The 21,968-nt window shown below is 31.4% G+C and overlaps 3 long non-coding RNA genes across 8 annotated transcripts in view; 2 read left to right on the top strand and 1 right to left on the bottom strand.

Annotated features, from left to right (window-relative positions):
- Positions 1 to 21,968, top strand: part of LOC147846677 (uncharacterized) — a 77,734-nt gene that overhangs the window by 7,503 nt on the left and 48,263 nt on the right. The window lies entirely within an intron of this gene.
- Positions 4,622 to 9,082, top strand: LOC141384478 (uncharacterized). Of its 5 annotated transcripts, none has more exons than XR_015476178.1 (9): positions 4,622 to 5,004; positions 5,336 to 5,395; positions 6,127 to 6,278; positions 6,695 to 6,750; positions 7,603 to 7,705; positions 7,790 to 7,897; positions 7,975 to 8,031; positions 8,123 to 8,296; positions 8,393 to 9,082. It is a non-coding gene; the product is annotated as an uncharacterized LOC141384478 (long non-coding RNA). The 5 variants fall into 5 exon arrangements; XR_015476179.1 differs by having other exon boundaries at positions 7,972 to 8,031; XR_015476175.1 differs by having other exon boundaries at positions 4,623 to 5,004; positions 7,521 to 7,705.
- Positions 13,028 to 14,270, bottom strand: LOC141384501 (uncharacterized). The gene is made up of 3 exons (XR_015476187.1): positions 14,228 to 14,270; positions 13,271 to 13,310; positions 13,028 to 13,172 (listed from the first exon to the last, which is right to left on the bottom strand). It is a non-coding gene; the product is annotated as an uncharacterized LOC141384501 (long non-coding RNA).

Below are 21,968 nucleotides of genomic sequence, written 5' to 3'. Positions count from 1 at the left end.
CCCATATACTTTCCCTCATAGTTTGAGCAATAGGAATCTCTTCCAGATAAAATGAAGGAACGACTTGACACAGTTCGCTTTAATGGGGTGACAAAATGAATCACGACTCCTCCAAGTATCCATCACGACCAAAAAGGTGACCACAAATGATCTGTGAACCACTATATATTGATTACCCGTGTACTACAAGTGTCGGATTTAATGTTCAAAAGGGCGCCTTGGACAGCTGCAGCCTTAACTCTTCTTTGATAGATTTTAATGGTGAAATATTGATTTCTGTCTGGTCAAGGTCTACTGGTAGGGGCCAAAGTCATTTGTTGGGCAGAGCTGGACACCCGGTTTGCGAGTCACAATCAATCATGTTGGCACAGTGCGCCAAAAAGGGAAGAAAGGGAAAGAAAAAAGGAGCTGCGGACCAAAATACGATTCCCTCCTCGTGCTAGTCTCGCGGCGGCACTCCTTTATCGTCGGGGAAATAAAAGGAAATATGAGCGCCATGTCAGTTTATTGAGTGGAGAGGCTCGGGCAAATTGCACATGACGTCGGGTAGGTGGAGTGGCCCGCGAGTGGAAATGAAGGTGTGGGGAGGAAAAAAAGGAGAGAGAAAAGGAGCGACTATGTTTTATTTAAACATCCTTCGGGAGACTACAGGCTCAGGTAATCTGTTGTGTTACAACTCAGTGCCCCGTTCCCCTCCATCCGCCGCGATAACAGCGAGCGCCTAATAGGAACCCATCAATCACAATAAGCTTCCAATTTCGCCCGGTGTCTCTACACTCTCAGCCACTGTTTAACGTGCTCTAATAACGGTGATAACATACTTCTATAGCCGCAGATAGCGGCCCGAGCTCATCCGAGAGGTCATTTACCTCGCGCAGATTAAACAGCGGTGAAGTCAGCATCTCTTTTAACTGGGAGATGTAATATACGAGGAGGAAAGTGACGAGATTCCGAGAAGAGTGACGCAGAGAAGAGCTGCATGTAAAAACACAGGTATCCTTGAGAGAGGGCAAAAGTACACAGATGGAAGCGGGGAGATTTGATTGTGATTACGTTGCTTACCTAATGATTTTTGCTCCAGTGGTTTGCTCGATTGCACTGGTTGAGAAAAGGCAGTCTATTAGGGTGTCAAGGTAACTGGAATCGTCTCTCTCTCGGTCTCTCTCTCACAGATACACACACGGTGAGAAAGACCTACTAGAAGAGATAAATGCATAGTGGCTGCGGTAGTGGCGTGGTAATGAACATGCCACATTTACTAGCCCGCACCGTTAAAGCGCGCTAATTACAACCTTTATCCATGAAATGTGATGGCAATAGGTCAGCAGAGGGAAAAGGCCTGCTGGTTGAGTCCGACATGACGCTGCATTTCCCCCTTAAATTTAAAAATTCAATTGTTAGGAAATAATAACGTTACAATATGTAAAAAAGCAACAACTAAATATTGGAGAAATAGAGCAAACATATTTCCGACAGATTTAATTTTGTGTTGGTTACCTTAAACGTGCTATTACAGGGGTCTTTGGCAAAATCCCTTTCTCGTCCCTTTTGGTGTTTTCTTATAGGCCTGATCTTAAAATGTTGCCTAGCCATCTGTGAGTTTTTTCAGTTGTCTAAATAAATATGTCTTCAGCAATATGAAATGGAAATCTTTGAGTGCACAATTGATACATGAACTGAAAGTTATGTAATTATCTGCGCAGTCCGACCCCAAAATCTATTCATATTTACAGTGAATCGCGAGCTCTAGAACTGTCGCACTTTTCAGACTCTGGTCATAAATAAACACTGCTTATGATTTAGTTTTCTACCGAATGTCTGTGAATCCCCAGAAGGTGGCGCACAGTCACTTACTTAAAGGAAGCCGTGCTGGAGACATTCATTGCTAATTTCCCCCTCACATTCATTCGTAAAGCTTCACGAGGACTAAGGTGACACGCAGATAGATGGGCTTTCTAATAGATTTTTATACAACTAGGCTATTTCAGCTTTTTTTAGCCTACTTGAATAGCCTACTTTATCAAATAAATCGTTTAGATAAATTGACTAATTTAAATATGTTCATATTGACATTAACACGAATTGTTGCTTGTTGTAAATAAAAAAAAATCTAAAACCATAACGGAAAAATAAAAAAGATAGACATTTTTTAAGTTTTAATTTTCAAAGCGTTCGAGACCAGTTATAAATTACGCTGAAGAATGAATATGAACCGATTTTGAAATCTATTATACAAATTAATTATTTATTTTCTTTAGCCTAATAAATTATATGCTATTATTCATTTTTTATAATCTGTTTTTTGTCAATTTATTTAAAAAAAACTATTCCTCTTTGTTTGTTTTGAAAAGTGACTTCTCGAGGCAGGCTGTATTAAACGCTGCTAAAATTAAAAAAAAAATTTTTATTGAAGCTTCAAATGGCAAAACAGCGCTTCATTATTCTGTGCATTACAAGTTTCTTAAATGTGTCACTTTTCTAAGGAGGATAGGCTTTATCTAAAATTAAAATGTTGAGCTAAAGGCTATTTTTGAGATGTCATAAAGGGGTTTTACAAACCTCTGTTTAAACCATTTCGACCATGATAAGGTCTAATTATATTTTAGATAGACTGATCAAGCAGAAGAGTTATTTTTGTGTGGTCTTGCCTCAAGCACACACCGCCCTCTTCAGAGGTTTTTACACATGTCCTCTTTATTTTTCACTTACGCTTGACCGTGTTTGGTCTTTTTTTGTGTATCTTTTCGTTGTGCATTTAACGGTGAGTTTAAGATTTGTTTACCTGCGTTTCATTTTCTTCTCAAACTTAGCAACTCTTTAAAAATGTAAATTACAGCTTGTTTTATAATGCAATGAAAAAGATTTTTAGATATGCAAACAAATATTATTGTGTGATGTTTTGTATTCTATAATCCTTGCGTTCTGCTGTATAGCTAAATAAAATATGTTATACACTTATTTTACATTTCTTGCACGTTCAAAATATCTAATTAACAGGCCGTGGTTTTTTTTTTTTTTACTGTGGAAAGATTGACTTCCTATTGCTGTCCCATTTCCATTGTGAACCCTACTAATGCCATGGAGCTGTCATTCAACGATTTGATCATGAGTCATGTTGTCTTGCAGAACAATACCAGAGTCATGTTAGCATCTCCCCCAACAGAGGGACTGAGCTCTATGGCAGTCTCATTACATGTTACAATTTAGCTATAGTGAGTATGCATTATATATATAAAAAAAAAATGAGAAAGTGGAAAACACCATGCGCATATTGAATACAACATACAAAATAAAAAAATATTGCAATACTGAAACACATTGCATAACAAAACAAATGTGGATTTTATTGTAGGCTATATGTTGCTTGTGGTATTTAATTTTTGTTTCAGAATGTAAAGGTCATTCTGCGTTTGCTTGGTTCTTGTATGTGTTGCTTAACAGATATTGATATCTGTGTTTTGCAGCTTAATAGCATAAAGTTAAAAAAGTTCTGTCTGCTAAGCGGGTTCTACACATCAATGTGAGGACTTTGTTTGGCAGAACAATGCTTGCAGTCACACTTGAGAAAGCTGATCACTGTAGCATGGGTGCACCGGGAGGCCCACAGCCTTCAGAATCACTGGAATATCACACAAACAGATGCTGCATAAATGCAAGAACACGCTCTTGAAAAACTCGATGCTTACAAAATATTTCATTTTTAATGTAGAACATTTATTTGATAAATATAACAATTATATTCAGTGCTCAGCATAATTGAGCACACCCCATTTAAAAAAAATATATATATATATATTTTTTCCATTACTCAGTGAATATAAGCAATGTATTTTGGTGGATTTAAACAAAACAGATTCATTAAACAGATATATTTAATAAAATAATGTTTTATCACCAAACACATTTAGAAATTAAAGGTTAATACAATTAAATTCAAGTAAAATATTGCAAAATAAATTACAACCTACAAAAAATTTCAAGAAAATTGTTCAATTTTTTGCTTTTCTTGATATTTCATCTGTTCTAAATTTGTATTTCATATTTTTCTATAACATATACATTTGGGAGTAGTAGTTTTTAAACCGTGATCGTAAGTTATTTTGTTTGATAAGCTCCAGATTTGGCTTCAGTACTGACTAATCTAATGTATATGCACAAAAATAATTGTAATTTTTTCTTCTGTTGAAAGTCTTACTTGTTTTATTTCAGCTTGAACAAAGCAGTTTTTACATTTTTTAAGAACTATTTTAAGGTTAATATTATTAGCCCCGTTAAGCTATGTATTATTTTCGATAATCTAAAGAACAAACCATTGTTATACAATAATTCGCCTTTAAGCTTTATAGAAGTGTCTTGAAAAATATCTAGTAAAATATCATTTACTGTCATCATGGTAAAGATAAAATAAATCAGTTATTAGAGAAGAGTTATTAAAACTATTATGTTAAGAAATATGTTGAAAAAAATATTTTATCCATTAAGCAGAAATTGGGTAAACAATTAAACAGGGGGGTTAATTATATCAGGGGGGCTAAGAATTCTGACTTCAAATATTAATATTTAACTGCTCTAAAATATTTGACCGGTATAAAAATGTAATTGACTGAAATGATTTTGAATGCCAACACATTCTCACTCCCAACTCGTCATATACTGACGCTTGGTCAGGAACCCTCGGCGTAAGTTATTGACGCACAGGGTACCCCTTTAGCGTCACATTTAGACGTGCAGGGATTCCCTATAGAATCTGTGCCTGAGCCTGAAGCGTCATAGGGAGACGCTGGAGGCTCGTATAATTACCAATAGATGTCAACGCACTTTTTAAAACCTGATTTACGCCTATTATCGCAGTTTTCTTCTTTTAAAAATATGTAATTTTAATTTTGTTCATGAAAAGCGTCTGTAAACTGGGTCGAAACTACTGTATGAATAAACTTCGGTCCACGTGACATCCCTTCACGGTGAGTTTAACGCCGCTCTGCTATTGGTCAAACTGCATCAACGGTGAGTTCTCAGATGAGTTCAACTGTCAACATTAAATAGTATGTTAATGCTGCATAATGTATTTTTATTGGAGATTAGTTGGTGTTTATAAATATTTTATCATTAACTTTATATTTAATGAGTGAAAATATATTCGGTTGTCCAGTTTAGGTTAACTATAAAACTATACTACTAATAAAACTTTGATTCATTCATATTATTTATTATTTTTTTACTTAAAAAATATTACATTTCAAGTACTAAGTTTAAAAATGTTTTTGGCTGATCTTTTTTCATTTTAAATTATTTATTGAAGTTGGGGTCATTGTATGTGGCGATCTATTTTTTACAGTCTATGCTCGCTATCCCAAGGTTCATTGCGATCCCAAGGTTCACTGCGGTTTTCCACAAGGTACGTAAAAAGTAAATAAAGACGATTTGTTGATAAAGCATGTACTGTAAACTAGCGACGTTATCTAATTACATCAAGTTCAAAAACATATTTTTCTCAAATATAACGTTGGTCATGCATAGCTCAGAACAATATATACATTTTAAGATGAGGAACAGTGTTACCAGATTGTTGTTTTCCACAATAGAATTCGTGCAAAATCTTTATATGATATGCAGTATGCAACTCTAATAATACAAATGTATTCGTAATTGTTTCAATATTAAAGAACATCAAGTGTTTCCAAAGGTTAATTGTAAAAACAATTATTTTCCATGCCTTTAAAGGAAAAAAGGCAGAAATTTTGCCCGTCTGAGCACATTTTTAATTTAATTTAATTTTTATTTTAATCTACCACACACACACACATATGTATGTATATATATATATATATATATATATATATATATATATATATATATATATATATATATATATATATATATATATATATATATATATATATATATATATACAGGTGTAAATTATAAGGTGTTCACTGTTCAGATATGAATATTTTTTCTTTGCTCTTTTCAGGTTCTTTAGATTTCTTTAAAAATCCAATTTTGTTTTCTAATAAGCAAAAAGTAAAGCCACTTTACCCATGTCTATATGTTAAATTGAACTTGTCTCTCTCTCTCTATCTCTGTTAACACATTTGTATTTGTTTGATTAATTCTTGTGTCTTTCAGCCTGTTTCTGCCTATCACCATGAGTGATTCCTTGATACTCATATTTATCATCAAGATCTCAATTATAAGCTCAAGTCTTGATGACAACTTGATGATCTGCAGGAAGCACCACCATGTATAGAGAGCCAAGACCACTCTGGAATCAGTCAAGGGTTAGTGAAGTTTTTCATTCCATGTATATTAAATATCTACATTGTTTAGGCATATATGATTGTATGAGATAAAATGCATTTATTCTTTCACTTCTATTGTAATAACAGAAAGAGAAGCATTAGTTTTACTTTTACTATTGTTTATGAAAAACATTATAAACTACAGTATAAGCTCAAAAAATATTGTGGCCTAACTGTTTAAAACTATTTGTTCTGGGTGTTGATAGTGGCCAACCATTTTTTTTCTTTTTCAGAAAGTATTTTGTTTTGTCTGATTTTATGACACCTTAAAGGCCATCAACTGTCCACATTGGGGTTTAGGAAATTAAACTACTAATGCTGCTTGTCTACTAGTCTTAGGATAAGTTAGAATTGTTATAAATGTTAATTTCTTTGTTGTTTTTTTTCTGGTACAGCTCATAGGAACTCCAATCTTCCCAACTGTGAGAGGGCCTTGCTCCAGTGACTGTTGGTGTGTACTTTAATGTTTCCATTAGTCACTGTATCTGTAGACCTAGGTGACAGTGGGCTAGAGTAAAAATTTGTTTTTATTTAAACTAAGGCATACTGATGGCCTTTTTTATCTCAGATTTGGTCATGCAAGTATAAATATATCCTAAAATATTTTTATATTCTTTCCATTGGTGGAAAAGAGTTTGGTATAATTATTTTTAATAGACTGCCAAGTTCTCAGCAGACATTTTTCTTAGATATTCTTGAGTGGGAGTCTGTGCAATACAAGGTGGATAGTATTTGCAAGGAAGAGCCCTTTATCTGTCTTGCTTCCACACTAGATATACTGCCAATTTAAGTAGATGTGAACCATAAGTATAACCATTTCATGATTGCACAAGGTACTTTAAACTGTATGTGTTGAAACTAAATTAACAAGAAAACAGCTCTTTGATGTTCACCTAGTAAAATTAGATTAGAAGATAATATTTTGAAGGTTTGTTTACAGCTAAGGATTAAGGATTGACAGGAAGATTTGTGGACTACATCAACTAATGACACTACCTCCAAATAGTTGCAAAAAGCTGTCCAAAGTTTCAGCACCATCTTTAAGCCCATGATTTTAGTGTGTTTCATGCCTAAGCACATGAGTTTATATCTGAGATAGATGAACTATATGATAATCTTAAACTGATCTACAGGTAAATGCCAAAACTTATTGGTTTACTTATTTGCTTGTTTGTTTGTTTGTTTGTTTGTTTGTTTGTTTGTTTTGTATATGTTAACCAGGTAAAATGGAGTGAGGCATACAAGGATATGTGTGGTTTTACTCTTGGGAAGGAGGTTGAACAGTGCAATATTTCTTCTATAGGATTGCAGTGAACAGACATGCTACTGTAACTCTCATAGTCATGTGCTGGAATTAGCAGATATTCAACAATTTGGCCATCTTGCTGACCTATTGATATCAGAAGGTAACGATATCCAGTAGAATTTGTTTTAGTTGTTCTATAACCTATTTAAATAGTATTGTGATTTTTGATTGCTTATCACTGTAGACTGCAACAGCTCTGCAAAGCAAGTTGGAAAACAGAATCCATGAAACTGGCAGTGACCGGAAACCAGTTGGAAGACTTTGGTCTGTGATGTAGAGGAGTGGGCAGACGGTGAGGAAATTATTATTAATATTACATGTAGTCATGAAAAATTGTAAGTGTTACTATTATTGTCATTTTTTCAGTAGCAGAAGCAAAGACAACAAAAAACAGAAGTGATATGGATGTCTTCGTCATATGGCATGGTATGTACACTAGACTTCTGTCAGTGTTGATTCTTTAAAAGTTGACGTATAATCCTTGTTATACAACTTTCTTTTTATAAATATATTTCAGACTCTGCTGACCCAGCAACAAAGAGAGGGTGTTCAACATCATCCTGCTAGTCAGGATTCTTCAGGAGAAGCAGAGGATTCTTGTGGCAGAGATGGCCAACCACTATAAATACCTTTCAACTCATCCTGGTTCCTTCAAAGAACTTTCCTGCTTGTTTGCTACTGAAAAGTACTGGTATGTATTTGTATTATTTGGCACAGACATAAGCATAAGGTTACCCAGTCCAAAGGATATTAATATATTTTAATGTTGTTGTGTTCTTCTTTTAAGATTCGACATGTGGCCTAAACGAAGAGGGGTTAAAAGGTCTATGGATCATCATTCTCAGAAAGCAACAAAATAACTGAGAAATAAACAACAATACGATGGTGCAATCTAGAGACCTGCAAGGTACCTGCAAGTTTTGGCTGGAGCAGATAACATACATTTTTTAAATAAAGCTCCAGCTGATGAGTTTGACATTGACTGTGGATTTTCTTTTACTGTAATCCAGAAGAGGATGACCTTAACCCTGAATCTAAAGCATGTAAGAAAATCTGTAAAAATAAAATAAAATTTTCATCATCTATAACCAAATTGTTGTCTCTTTTTTTAAATACATAGATATGTACAGTATGTAAGCATTCCTCTAAAATCAATCAGTGTTGTAAATTAAGAGCATTATTGTATGCCTAACTGCTTACAACATATAACGATTTAAGGAACTCTATATTAAAATAAAATTATTACATTAAATGACATTAAGAGCTTTTAAAATATTAATTTTATGATACATTTTTATGATAAATTTAATTTTTGCATATACTTGGGCAAAAAATGTACATTATTATGGTCAACTGCTCAGATACCTCCAGTCAATATGTGGCTGAGTCAGGCAACCAGACTTCTACCTCTGAACAAATTAACCTATGATTTACATCAAAGATCTGATGGATCTATTTGGTCCTCATGGATTTTTCTAAAAAAAAAAAAAAAAAAAAAAAATTAATCTCCTTTTATTTTTGTCTTTACTTTGAAACATTTGTATTCATTTGTTAGAATGTCTAACAAAAAACTACTGTACTTGTGAGATAACAGTGCCACTGTTGTTATTCTGAAAATAAAAATTAACTTTGTATAATGTTTTATTGAATGCAAGATAAAAAATAAAAAAATAAAATATTTTCCAAGAGATGGATTGCGGCTGGAAGAGCATCTGCTGCATAAAAACATGCTGGAAAAGTTGGCGGTTCATAGAGCTGTGGCGACCCCTGGTTAATAAAGGGACTAAGCCAAAAAGTAAAATAAAATATGTATTTTTTGTAGACATAGAACTTCACAGTAACTTATAAGTACAGCACAGAACTTTTTTACTTCTATTTTAGATAATTTAAAGGTTTGCATATTTATTTTGTTGGTTCATGGCTATATATTTTTAATCATTTTGAACTATTCACAGCATTTGAAAGGATATCTTATCGTCATTGTTACCTCATTTCTCACTATTTTCATGATTCTTACAATGCAGCAAATCTTAAAATCATTTGATCATAAAGAAAATAATTAACAAATTAACCCACATGCAGGACAAAGACATGATGTGGAATCATTATTTAACACAAAGTTCATCCATTGTCATCAAAACATACTGTTACACAAACAGTTGAAGATTCAGAAAGTAAAAATAATCAGATAAAGAGTGGTTTTTAAACAAATACATGTCTTTAAAAAGGTTATATTTAGAAACATTTACATATTTTAAGAGCTTTTATCCATATTTCAAATAAAGTGAAAACAATTAAACATCACATGATGACCATTAATGAAACACACTTACAGAATTACATCCACACATTTTATTCTGAACTCATAATATTTGTGATGAACATAGATCACTACTGTTAATAACTTGTGATTAAAGAGGATACTAATGTTTAGCTTTTTTTACAGCTTTTTTTTTTTTTTTTACCACAACTGTACATGTGACAATACAATTTCTTGTCCATGTTGAAGATAATACATCTACATAGGTTAACTGCCCTTTTACTCAAAGGGGATGAGTAGAGCCCCGTAGAAAAGGAAAAAGTATTCACATTTCAAACGAGAAATGAGTGAGAGAATATCAGCAAGACTATTATCTATGCTATGTTCAATAAATAATGTTGGATATAATAGTCTGATATATACTAATCAAGTCAATAAAAGCTGTTTTAAAAAAATACTCATTGTAAAATAACAAATTTATGTCTGGCATTCATATATGTCATAAACATATGCACAATGACCTTATTCAGATAGTCTTTAGTTCATTAAAAATAGTATTTGTTCCATTTTATTACAAAAAGGCTTTAAACTACATTACCCACAATCCTTTGTCGCTGTATAGATAGGACGGGAAAGACATGGCGCTACAAATTGTAGTTCATTGAAAGCTGTAGTTAGGGTTAAGTTTAGGGTTACGATCTTGGTTAATCGGTAACTATTTGAAACACAGCGATAACTCATTGATAAAGGACACTGTTAGTAAAGTGGCAAAGTTAGCAAAACATAGTTAGCAACACGAAGGATCTTTTAATTTGGCTTAGACGTTATAGTCCAATCACAATGTCGCAATCTACGTCACACTTTGTCTCTATTTGGTAATCTTCCGGTTGAAGGTAGATTATAATAACCTTATAATATAACTTAAATATCAAAATGTGTATTAATATTACATGTTATTTATTGTCTTATTAAAAATACAAATGTATATTTACCGTGAGATTCCTTTGTGGGGGTAACCTGATGTGCAAAATGATCATTGTAAAACCAGATCATAGGCAGTATACTAAATTTGAAACGAATAATAAAATAATAAAAAAAGCATCATGTTTGAAAACATTTCCAGCATTTCCTGTAACTAAACACTGCGTCCTGTAGGTATACAAATATAAATATATGTCAAACTTAAATGACAAATATAGTGCCCATTAAATAGTAAAAATAGTAGTTCATTGTAAATGAGAATGCAAATAAACACAATACATTTTTAATGAAACATTTATAATTTATTTATAATGTCACAAAAAAAAAAAAAAATCACGCAAACATGCAAAAACCAAAAATATATATATTTATAACAGTTTTTAATGCAATAATATATTACCATACATATATAAATGATTAAAAACAATTATAATTGAAGGAAATTTATATTTTGTATTATCATTATTATATTTATTTTGTGATATGTATTCATGTCATACATCTGGTATGTCAAGCTCAAGTAAAACTGCACTGCAAAAAATCTTTTCAAATAATGCCTTTGGAAATGCCGTTATAATAAACAGCTTTCACAACAACAACAAGTCAAGTTCATGACCAATGCAAATTATGTTTATAATAACAACTTTCTGAACTTAAACATCAAAAGTAGAATAAGTTCAAAACATATTCAAGTATTTACTGAAGAATAGCAAAAACAATTTTTACAAAACACTGAGAACCAAAGTGTGCTTGGTGAGTCCAGGTGTTTATGCTGACTAGACTGTCATATTGCAATCCGGTTAGCATGAGGAGACTTGGGCGTGTCAGGAATTCCTGGAGGGCTCCCATGTGTTATTCCAGGTTTTGCCACTGTAAAGTATTAAAAGTGCACAATATCATTACTGAACAAAGAATGAGTGTTAGGTTTCATTTAGAAAGTTCAGTGATATTTATTTATATATGTAAAGTGTCATTAAACCTGGCACTCTTGAATTAACTGTATAATAGGTTAAACATTTCCAGCATGTTTCCATGTATTCCAAGCAGATCTGTCAGTTCTACAAACTCAGAGATCAGGATAGTGACTGCACTTCTCATTATGAACACCCTTATCCTTCTCATACATTTTTATCACCACTGATGTCCACTGCTGTAGTTTTCATTGAAGGGAATGCTGACACAAACTCCAGCAAGTTTTTTTTTTTAAATAGCAGAATATGGGTATTATTGGGCCAAAACCTTAAAAAATATAAGATGCAAGATTTGAATCTTGATGAACATATTGTTAATTCACTTCTTGCAATTTAAAACACACATCTCATGTTTGACTCATCAATTATATGAGAACTACAACAGCATACAGTGCTCCACCCTAAAAATATTTCTAAATTATAACAAGCTTATTGTTTTACAAGGCTAAACATTAATTTCATGCCTGCATGATTCACTGCTTTTTACTGAAACCCATTACATTCTTAACTCAAACTAGTTGACTTTATAAAAAAAACTGCATGGAAAATGTTGCCTTAAACCCTTTATGTTTTTACACAAGGTGAAACTAAACAGCCCTCTTTAAATTAACCTAGAACCTTTACAATCTTCTTGGACTTACAGTAATATTTTAATTCAAGTATGGCTGTTAAGTTGTACCCTGTATAAAATGTAAGGGGTTTAAGGCACTGGGTTTCTATACAATTTTCTAGTAAAGTCAACTAGATTGGGTTAAAGGAATAGTTCACTATTTACTCTCCCTCAAGTGGTTGTAAACCTTTTTTTAAAAACTTCCAAGTTACTTTGTGTTGAACATGAAGGAAGTTTTTGAAGAAAGCTTAAAAGCTGAAAACATTGACATAATGTTTGCAGGTTTTCATCTTTCTTTAAAATATTATATTTTTGTGTTTAACTGAAGAAAGCAACTCAGACATATTTGGAACAAGTGAAGTATGAGTCATTAATGACAGAATTTTCCTTTTTGGGTGAATCTCTTTAAGAGTATACTGAAAGAAATGTCCTACTCCATGTAGCTAACTTCAGCTGCATGTGTAGCCCCATAAGTACTTATCTAGAAATCAAAACAATAATCACGTTAGTCCCATTTTAGGCCTTTTATATCATATTGGCCACAGAATGGACTACTTAGTGTTGCAATGAAATTAAAAAATTAATAAAACTATGACTTACCACACAATACAAAACAAACAGTGAATTTTCAGCTCTGCCTTTGCTGTACACAAGATGAGGTTCCAGCTTCAACACTGATCTTGAGTGGGGCAGTTGTGCAGCTCTGTGAGGTTGTGACTGTTCAGATGCAGTGCTGTGAAGAGTTCTTTATTAAAAGAAAGTACATTCTTTTAAAATCTGTACATAATAGCAAAGAAAATACAATGATTTTAAATAATGATTAATTCTGAACAAAAACCTTACCCTTAGTCAAGATGAATTCATATGTCAAAAGTGTCTGCATCTGAAATGAATAAAAACAGATGAGACATTAGTTAAACCCACTAAACTACTAGATACATCAGTACTGCATTAAGCAGTTGTAAAGTAATGTAAGTGTAGTCCAAAATGAGCCTTAATCTGTTTAAGATAATGATTTAAAAAACGTTGCTTGTGTTAAAAACAATCTAGCCACTTGTAATACATATGATCAATGGTAAATTTCTGAGAAGGTGCAAGGTAATCCTTGAGTTTTACCATTACCATCCTGACTGACATAATATTTGACAAAGAAGACAGCTTGTTGTGCCTCTTTACCACAATTTAGAGATGATAGATTCTTTCTTTTATTAAATAAATTGGTAAAGGCCAAATTATACTTGTAATAGTGTAAGATATTCATTGTGACATACATCAGCTTAAGTTATATTTGAGCTTTTGTTATGTTATATATATATATATATATATATATATATATATATATATATATATATATATATATATATATATATATATATATATATATGTGTGTGTGTTATATATATATATATATATATATATATATATATATATATATATATATATATATATGTGTGTGTGTGTGTGTGTGTGTTTTAAGAAAATAATTGTTTTTACAATGTAGCCTTTAAACCTTTGGAAACACTTGATGTTCTTTAATATCGAAACAATTACGAATACATTTGTATTATTAGAGTTGCATACTGCATATTATATAAAGATTTTGCACGAATTCTATTGTGGAAAACAACAATCTGGTAACACTGTTATCTTAAAATGTATATATTGTTCTGAGCTATGCATGACCAACGTTATATTTGAGAAAATATGTTTTTAATAAATGAACTTGATGTAATTAGATAACGTCGCTAGTTTACAGTACATGCTTTATCAACAAATCGTCTTTATTTACTTTTTACGTACCTTGTGGAAAACCGCAGTGAACCTTGGGATCGCAATGAACCTTGGGATAGCGAGCATAGACTGTAAAAAATAGATCGCCACATACAATGACCCCAACTTCAATAAATAATTTAAAATGAAAAAAGATCAGCCGAAAACATTTTTAAACTTAGTACTTGAAATGTAATATTTTTTAAGTAAAAAATAATAAATAAAATGAATGAATCAAAGTTTTATTAGTAGTATAGTTTTATAGTTAACCTAAACTGGACAACCGGATATATTTTCACTCATTAAATATAAAGTTAATGATAAAATATTTATAAACACCAACTAATCTCCAATAAAAATACATTATGCAGCATTAACATACTATTTAATGTTGACAGTTGAACTCATCTGAGAACTCACCGTTGATGCAGTTTGACCAATAGCAGAGCGGCGTTAAACTCACCGTGAAGGGATGTCACGTGGACCGAAGTTTATTCATACAGTAGTTTCGACCCAGTTTACAGACGCTTTTCATGAACAAAATTAAAATTACATATTTTTAAAAGAAGAAAACTGCGATAATAGGCGTAAATCAGGTTTTAAAAAGTGCGTTGACATCTATTGGTAATTATACGAGCCTCCAGCGTCTCCCTATGACGCTTCAGGCTCAGGTACAGATTCTATAGGGAATCCCTGCACGTCTAAATGTGACGCTAAAGGGGTACCCTGTGCGTCAATAACTTACGCCGAGGGTTCCTGACCAAGCGTCAGTATATGACGAGTTGGGAGTGAGAACGTGTTGTGAATGCAGAATCATGGAAATGTTATTTAGGATATAAAATTTTAATTAAAATATAATGAATGTAAATATAAATGTTGTAATATTGTTTAGTGCTCAGCATATGAGTACACCTCTTTTAGAAAAGTAATATTTTTATCCATTATTCAGTGAATATGGACAATAGTGCATTTAAACAAAACAGTTTTACTAAAGCTGTAAATTAATTTAAATATGAGTGAGTCAAATGAGAGAATTCAAATGAGCTGTTTCAAAATTAATTACGAACTACATAATTTTAGCTTAATTATATATATTTTTGATTCCTTAGATTCTTATTAAAATTGTATTTAATATTTTTCTCTAACATTTAAATTGGGGTGAACTCATTTTTGTACCTTGATCTGAAGTTATTTATTTAGATTATTTCCATTTTTGACCTTGGTACTGACCATGGCATATGCACATCTTATATTATAGCACCTTTAGAAAGTACTAATTTAAAAGAGAGATCTATACAGTGTGTACTCATTTATGCTGATCCCTGTACACACCACCAGTGAGAATTATTGTGCATAAATGCAGCTGATTATTTATTGCTTAATAATTAAATATGTTTATGCTCATCTGCAGTAACATTATTAACTCAAATTAATTGATTACCTAAAATAAAAACACAAACAATCTGGAACATTTTAGATCATTTGTAATTTTTTTGAATGTTTTAGAATGTATTATATAAATAAATAAATGACCCTTGCACGTATAGTTCTAACCAATCAATGCTTTAATAATGCTTGATGCTTGATTGCTTATATAAGCAAGGTTATAGTTAGCCTATAAAAAAAAAAAAAAAATATATATATATATATATATATATATATATATATATATATTTTTTTTTTTTTTTTATGAAAATATGCAAATAAAAAGTAATGAATGCACTATTTAGTAAATAAATGACGTGCACATATAGTTTTACAACCAATCAAAGCTTTATTAATGCTTGATTAATGCTTAATCAACATTTCTAAGCAATGTTATAGTTAACCTAAAACAATAAAACAAAAATAAAATCAACATATTTTATATAAAAATCTGTATTTTTAAGAAAATATGCAAATAAAAAGTAATGAATGCGCACTATTTGTGAAAACTACAATAGTCTCTCAGCGATACTAAAACAACTGCTGCTGCAATATCTCTGTTGCATTACATTAAGCTCAGACTCAGAAAGTTATTTAGGGCTGCTGTCTCTGCACCCGTGGACCAATATAGTATATTATATTTTCAGAAAATCCCCTAATCTTTTCTCCACACTCATGGTGGGATTCCATGTATTTTGTTGTATATTTTTGGTTCCTATTGCAGAGCTGGACAGCTGTGACCAAACTCTATCATATGTGGAGCACATCTATCCTAATGGGGTTAGGGAGATGGAAACGGACAGTTAAAAGACAATGGATGAATTCAGCATTTAGTGTGAGCGAAGCATGTGGGATAGTCATTATAGCATGATTTGCAGTGTTGACATCCATATAACCTTATGATGCTGCAGTCATGGAGGTCTAGTGCGTGGTTAGATCAAAAACCCAGGTCCTGGATAGATAATGTGAACCACTCCAGTACCAGACCTCCTCAATGATCATTAAAGCCTTCACACCGTGGGCCGAATGTAACCTTTTTGGTATGGTTCACTTTTAGAGGTATTGCTGTAGCGATTACTGTCCAGAAATATAACATCTGTCCAGGGGTTGATATAAAGTGTTTATCTACTGCAGTTTATAAACATGTTTGTATATTTTTGTTTAATCAAACTAAATGGAAAAGTATTTTCTTAAACCTTTTCTATCACCAGTGCTATTTACATATAATCTGGATTCTAAACATGCACTGTACTGATTTTGTAATAACACTTTTAAGTTTACTTAGATTACAGGTAATTTTAAGTGATTACATTATTACAGATTACAGTTACTTTTTAGTTATTATATCATTTCAGGTTACAGTTACTTCTAAGTGATTACATCGTTACAGGTTACAGTTACTTTTTAGGGTTTACATTATTGCAGGTTACAGTTACTTTTTAGTGATTACATCATTACAGGTTACAGTTACTGTTTAGTGATGACATCATTATAGGTTACAGTTCCTTTTATTACAGCTTACAGTTACTTTTTAGTAATTACATAATTACAAGTTAGAGTTACTTTTATGACAGGTTACAGTTACTGTTTAGTGATTACATCATTATAGGATACAGTTACTTTTATTACAGGTTACAGTTACTTTTTAGTGATTACATCATTACAGGTTACTGTTTAGTGATTACATCATTAAAGGATACAGTTACTTTTTGGTAATTACATAATTACAAGTTAGAGTTACTTTTATCACAGGTTACAGTTACTTTTATTACAGGTTACACTACTTTTATTACAAGTTTCAGTTACTTTTTAGTGATCACATCATTACAAGTTACACTTATTACAGGTTACAGTTACTTTTATTACAGGTTAAAGTTACTTATTAGTGATTACATCATTACAGGTTACAGTTACTTTTAATACAGACTACAGTTACTTTTATTACTGGTTACAGTTACTTTTATTACAGGTTACAGTTACTTTTTAGTGTTAAATGTTACAGTTACTTTTATTACAGACTACAGTTACTTTTATTACTGGTTGCAGTTACTTTTATTACAGGTTACAGTTACTTTTTAGTGTTAAATGTTACAGTTACTTTTATTACAGACTACAGTTACTTTTATTACAGGTTACAGTTACTTATTAGTGATTACATCATTACAGGTTACAGTTACTTTTAATACAGACTACAGTTACTTTTATTACTGGTTACAGTTACCTTTATTACAGGTTACAGTTACTTTTTAGTGTTTACATCATTAAAGGTTACCGTTATTTAAGACTACAGTTACTTTTATTACAGGTTACAGTTACGTTTTAATGTTTACATAATTACAGGTTATAGTTACTTTTTAGTTGTTACATCATTACGTGTTGCAGTTACTTTTTAGTAATTGCATACTGGTTACTTTTACAGGTTACAGGTTACTTTTACAGGTTACAGTTACTAATTATTGATTACATCATTACAGGTTACAGTTACTCTTTAGTGATTACATCATTACATACTTACACTTACTTTTTAGTGATTACATCATTACATGTTACAGTTACTTTTATTACAGGTCATAGTTACTTTTTAATTACTACATCATTACAGGTTACAGTTACTTTTCATTATTACATCATTACAGGTTAACAGTTTTTTGTTTTTAGTTCTAACATCAGTACATACAGTTAATTTTTAGTGAATACATTATTACAGGTTTTAGTTACATTTTAGTTATTACATCATTACAATTTACGGTTACTTTTTAGTGATTACATCAGTTACAGTTACTTATTAAGGATTACATCAACACAGATTACGGTTACTTTTTAGTGATTACATTATTACAAATTTCAGTTACCTTTTTTATGGATAAAATCATCACAAATATGTTTTGTATATATGACAATAATATACTTTATTTCAAGACAAAAAAGAATACATTGTCAGAATACATTATAAAGTCAATTACAATAGTCATGTTCAAGCACTAATATCACTGAAATTCTTTAAATATCAATAGTTCATATTTATCACATCACACATGTGTTGCTTTTTGGGGTTTGTCGTGGAGGTTGTGATTTCAGTAATGAAATGAAATGAAATAAATTCTGCTCAGACATTTGATTTGTCAAATGGGCATCATTTACACCCTAAACACTAAACTCTCTATGAAAACATGCAGGATATAATATGTATGCAATAAAGTACAAGAGGCTGTACAATATTGTGAATAAGGCATGGCTGAGGGGCTTTGTGGTGACTTATGCACAATATAGCACAGCTTCTTGCTATTATAAATAACTCTAATAAATCGGTTTCCACACAATACTAATTTTAAAGCAAATTCATTACGTTTCTAAAGAAAAATCATTAAATCCTATCACAGCAATTTGGATTGTGAATTGTGATTGTCACAGTGCAATGCATTATTTGCTTTTTATTACACTGCAGCTACAGTAGAGACTGAGTAGTTATTGTGAATGAAGGTATTTTATTGTTTTATTCATATCAATCAGATTGAGAACACGGCTGAACTTTCAGTGGTCATGTGATGTGATGTAATGTTTTGGCTTTCTAGTGTGGAAATAAGAAAGTATGGCACCTTATTATGAAGATAAATTAAAAATTCACATGTTTATTATATACAGTATGTTTGATAACCCAAATAAGGCTTGAAAACACCTGTTATGCAAGTGGTATTCATGCAGCTCATTGACATACCAGAGCACTTGTGTTTGTACGGATTGAGCCCATTAATTTCCTTGTTCTGACATCAAATTTGTAGCACTGTTCAGAGCAGGCATAGCTTCAAAGCAGCTTACTCGAGTTATGCTGCTATATCTATAATGATTTAAGGCTTTAACACTACGCTGATCTGACAATATAAATATATTGAAACACTGTACTGTAGCTATTTCATTATTTTAGCAGTAGCAGTTTAACAAGCCTGACTACAATACTCTCAACAAAGGTAATTATTTTTTTAATTGTGCACATGATATGATAATATGTAATAACTCTTTGCTCTACAATTTGTCCTATGCCTCTAATCTTTAATCTGCAGTTCATGCTGTTTAACAAATTAGTCAAGTATTGTCAAGTTATGGGAAAAAAATACATTCATTCATTCATTCATTTTCCTTCGGCTTAGTTCCTTTATTTATTAGGGTTTGCCACCGCGGAATGAACCGCCAACTTATCCAGCATGTGTTTTATGCAGCATTCCCTTCCAGCTGAAACCCAGCACTGGGAAACACCCATATATTCTCACATTCACACACACACACACACTACGGCCAATTTAGTTTATTCAATTCACATATACCTCATGTCTTTGAACTGGAGCACCTGGAGGAAACCCACAACAACACAGGGAGAACAAACTCCACACAGAAGTTCCAACTCACCCAGCCAAGGCTCGAACCAACGACCTTCTTGCTGTGAGGCGACAGTGCTAACCACTGAGCCACTGCACCGCCCTGGAAAATATACAATTAAAGAAAAATATAGTTAAATCTTAAAGGTTAACTGACATGTTACTAAGCTGTGGCGCAGTCCTACACAAAACTGAAGTAGTCATTAGACACAAAGTAAGCATCAGTATCAAGTAAAGCAGCAGTTTTATTACTATAGAACGAACAGTTATTTTCTTCATATTATATTTATTATTATTTTTTATACTTTAATTATATTTATTTTACCCCAGATGGATTATTATAGTTCTTTAGTTTTTTCTTAGCTTTTTGAAAAATGTTATTAGAGAATATCTTGAATATTATGTGCAATCTTCAACACCTTAAATACAAAAATATAAATACTTTTTAAAAACAAATTTGGGTCAAATATGGACAAACTCAACTGTTATTTCAACAAGACTAAAAATTGAACCCAGCAGCTGGGTTTGTATATATTTTACCCAAATTTGGATTGAAACAATTTAGCATTTTTTTAGAGTGCAGTAATATATTTTTCAATAAATCCATTCTTAAAATATATTGTTTAATCCTTCTCAAATGCAGAATATTTCTTTCTTTTTTCCTTTCTTTCTTTCTTTCTTTCTTTCTTTCTTTCTTTCTTTCTTTCTTTCTTTCTTTCTTCCATTCATTCATTCATTCATTCATTCATTCTTTTTCCTTTCCTTTCCTTTCATTCATTCATTCATTCATTCATTTTTCTTTTCTTTCTTTCTTTCTTTCTTTCTTTCTTTCTTTCTTTCTTTCTTTCTTTTTCATTCATTCATTCTTTCTTTCTTTCTTTCTTTCTTTCTTTCTTTTTCATTCATTCATTCATTCATTCATTCTTTCTTTCTTTCTTTCTTTCTTTCTTTCTTTCTCATTCATTCATTCATTCATTCATTCATTCTTTCTTTCTTTCTTTTTCATTCATTCATTCTTTCTTTCTTTCTTTCTTTCTTTCTTTCTTTCTTTCTTTCTTTCTTTCTTTCTTTCTTTTTCATTCATGCATTCATTCTTTCATTCTTTCTTTCTTTCTTTCTCATTCATTCATTCTTTCTTTCTTTCTTTCTTTCTTTCTTTCTTTCTTTCTTTCTTTCTTTCTTTCTCATTCATTCATTCATTCATTCTTTCTTTCTTTCTTTCTTTCTTTCTTTCTTTCTTTCTTTTTCATTCATTCATTCATTCTTTCTTTCTTTCTTTCTTTCTTTCTTTCTTTTTCATTCATGCATTCATTCTTTCATTCTTTCTTTCTTTCTTTCTTTCTTTCTCATTCATTCATTCTTTCTTTCTTTCTTTCTTTCTTTCTTTCTTTCTTTCTTTCTTTCTTTCTTTCTTTCTTTCTTTCTTTCTTTCTTTCTTTCTTTCTCATTCATTCATTCTTTCTTTCTTTCTTTCTTTCTTTCTTTCTTTCTTTCTTTCTTTTTCATTCATGCATTCATTCTTTCATTCTTTCTTTCTTTCTTTCTTTCTTTCTTTCTCATTCATTCATTCATTCATTCTTTCTTTCTTTCTTTCTTTCTTTTTTCTTTCTTTTTCATTCTTTCATTCATTTATTTTTTTCATTCATTCATTCATTCATTCATTCATTATTTACAGTATGTTATATAAATATTCTTTCTTTCCCCTCCTACCTTTCATCCTTCCTTCAAGTGCAATTAAATACAATGATGAGATTTGCTTGGATTGCGTGAGGTCTGTTTATTTTGAATTTGAAAGTATTATAAATTCAGTGTATGTGATTTAAGGTGTTTAAGCACATTGGCATGGTTATTCAATGGTAATTCAAAGTGCTTTACATAAACAAGAAAAAAGAACATAAACATACAAGTATAAGTATATAAGTATATAATAAAAATACAAGTATAAGAAAATAAAAACAGCAAAGAATAAAAATGAT

The sequence above is a fragment of the Danio rerio genome, chromosome 1 (assembly GCF_052040795.2).
Source record: "Danio rerio strain M-AB ecotype USA chromosome 1, GRCz13ab, whole genome shotgun sequence".
NCBI classification, from domain to species: domain Eukaryota; kingdom Metazoa; phylum Chordata; class Actinopteri; order Cypriniformes; family Danionidae; genus Danio; species Danio rerio.
Note: the sequence above shows the minus strand (reverse complement) of the source record. Positions and strands in the feature narration are given on the sequence as shown.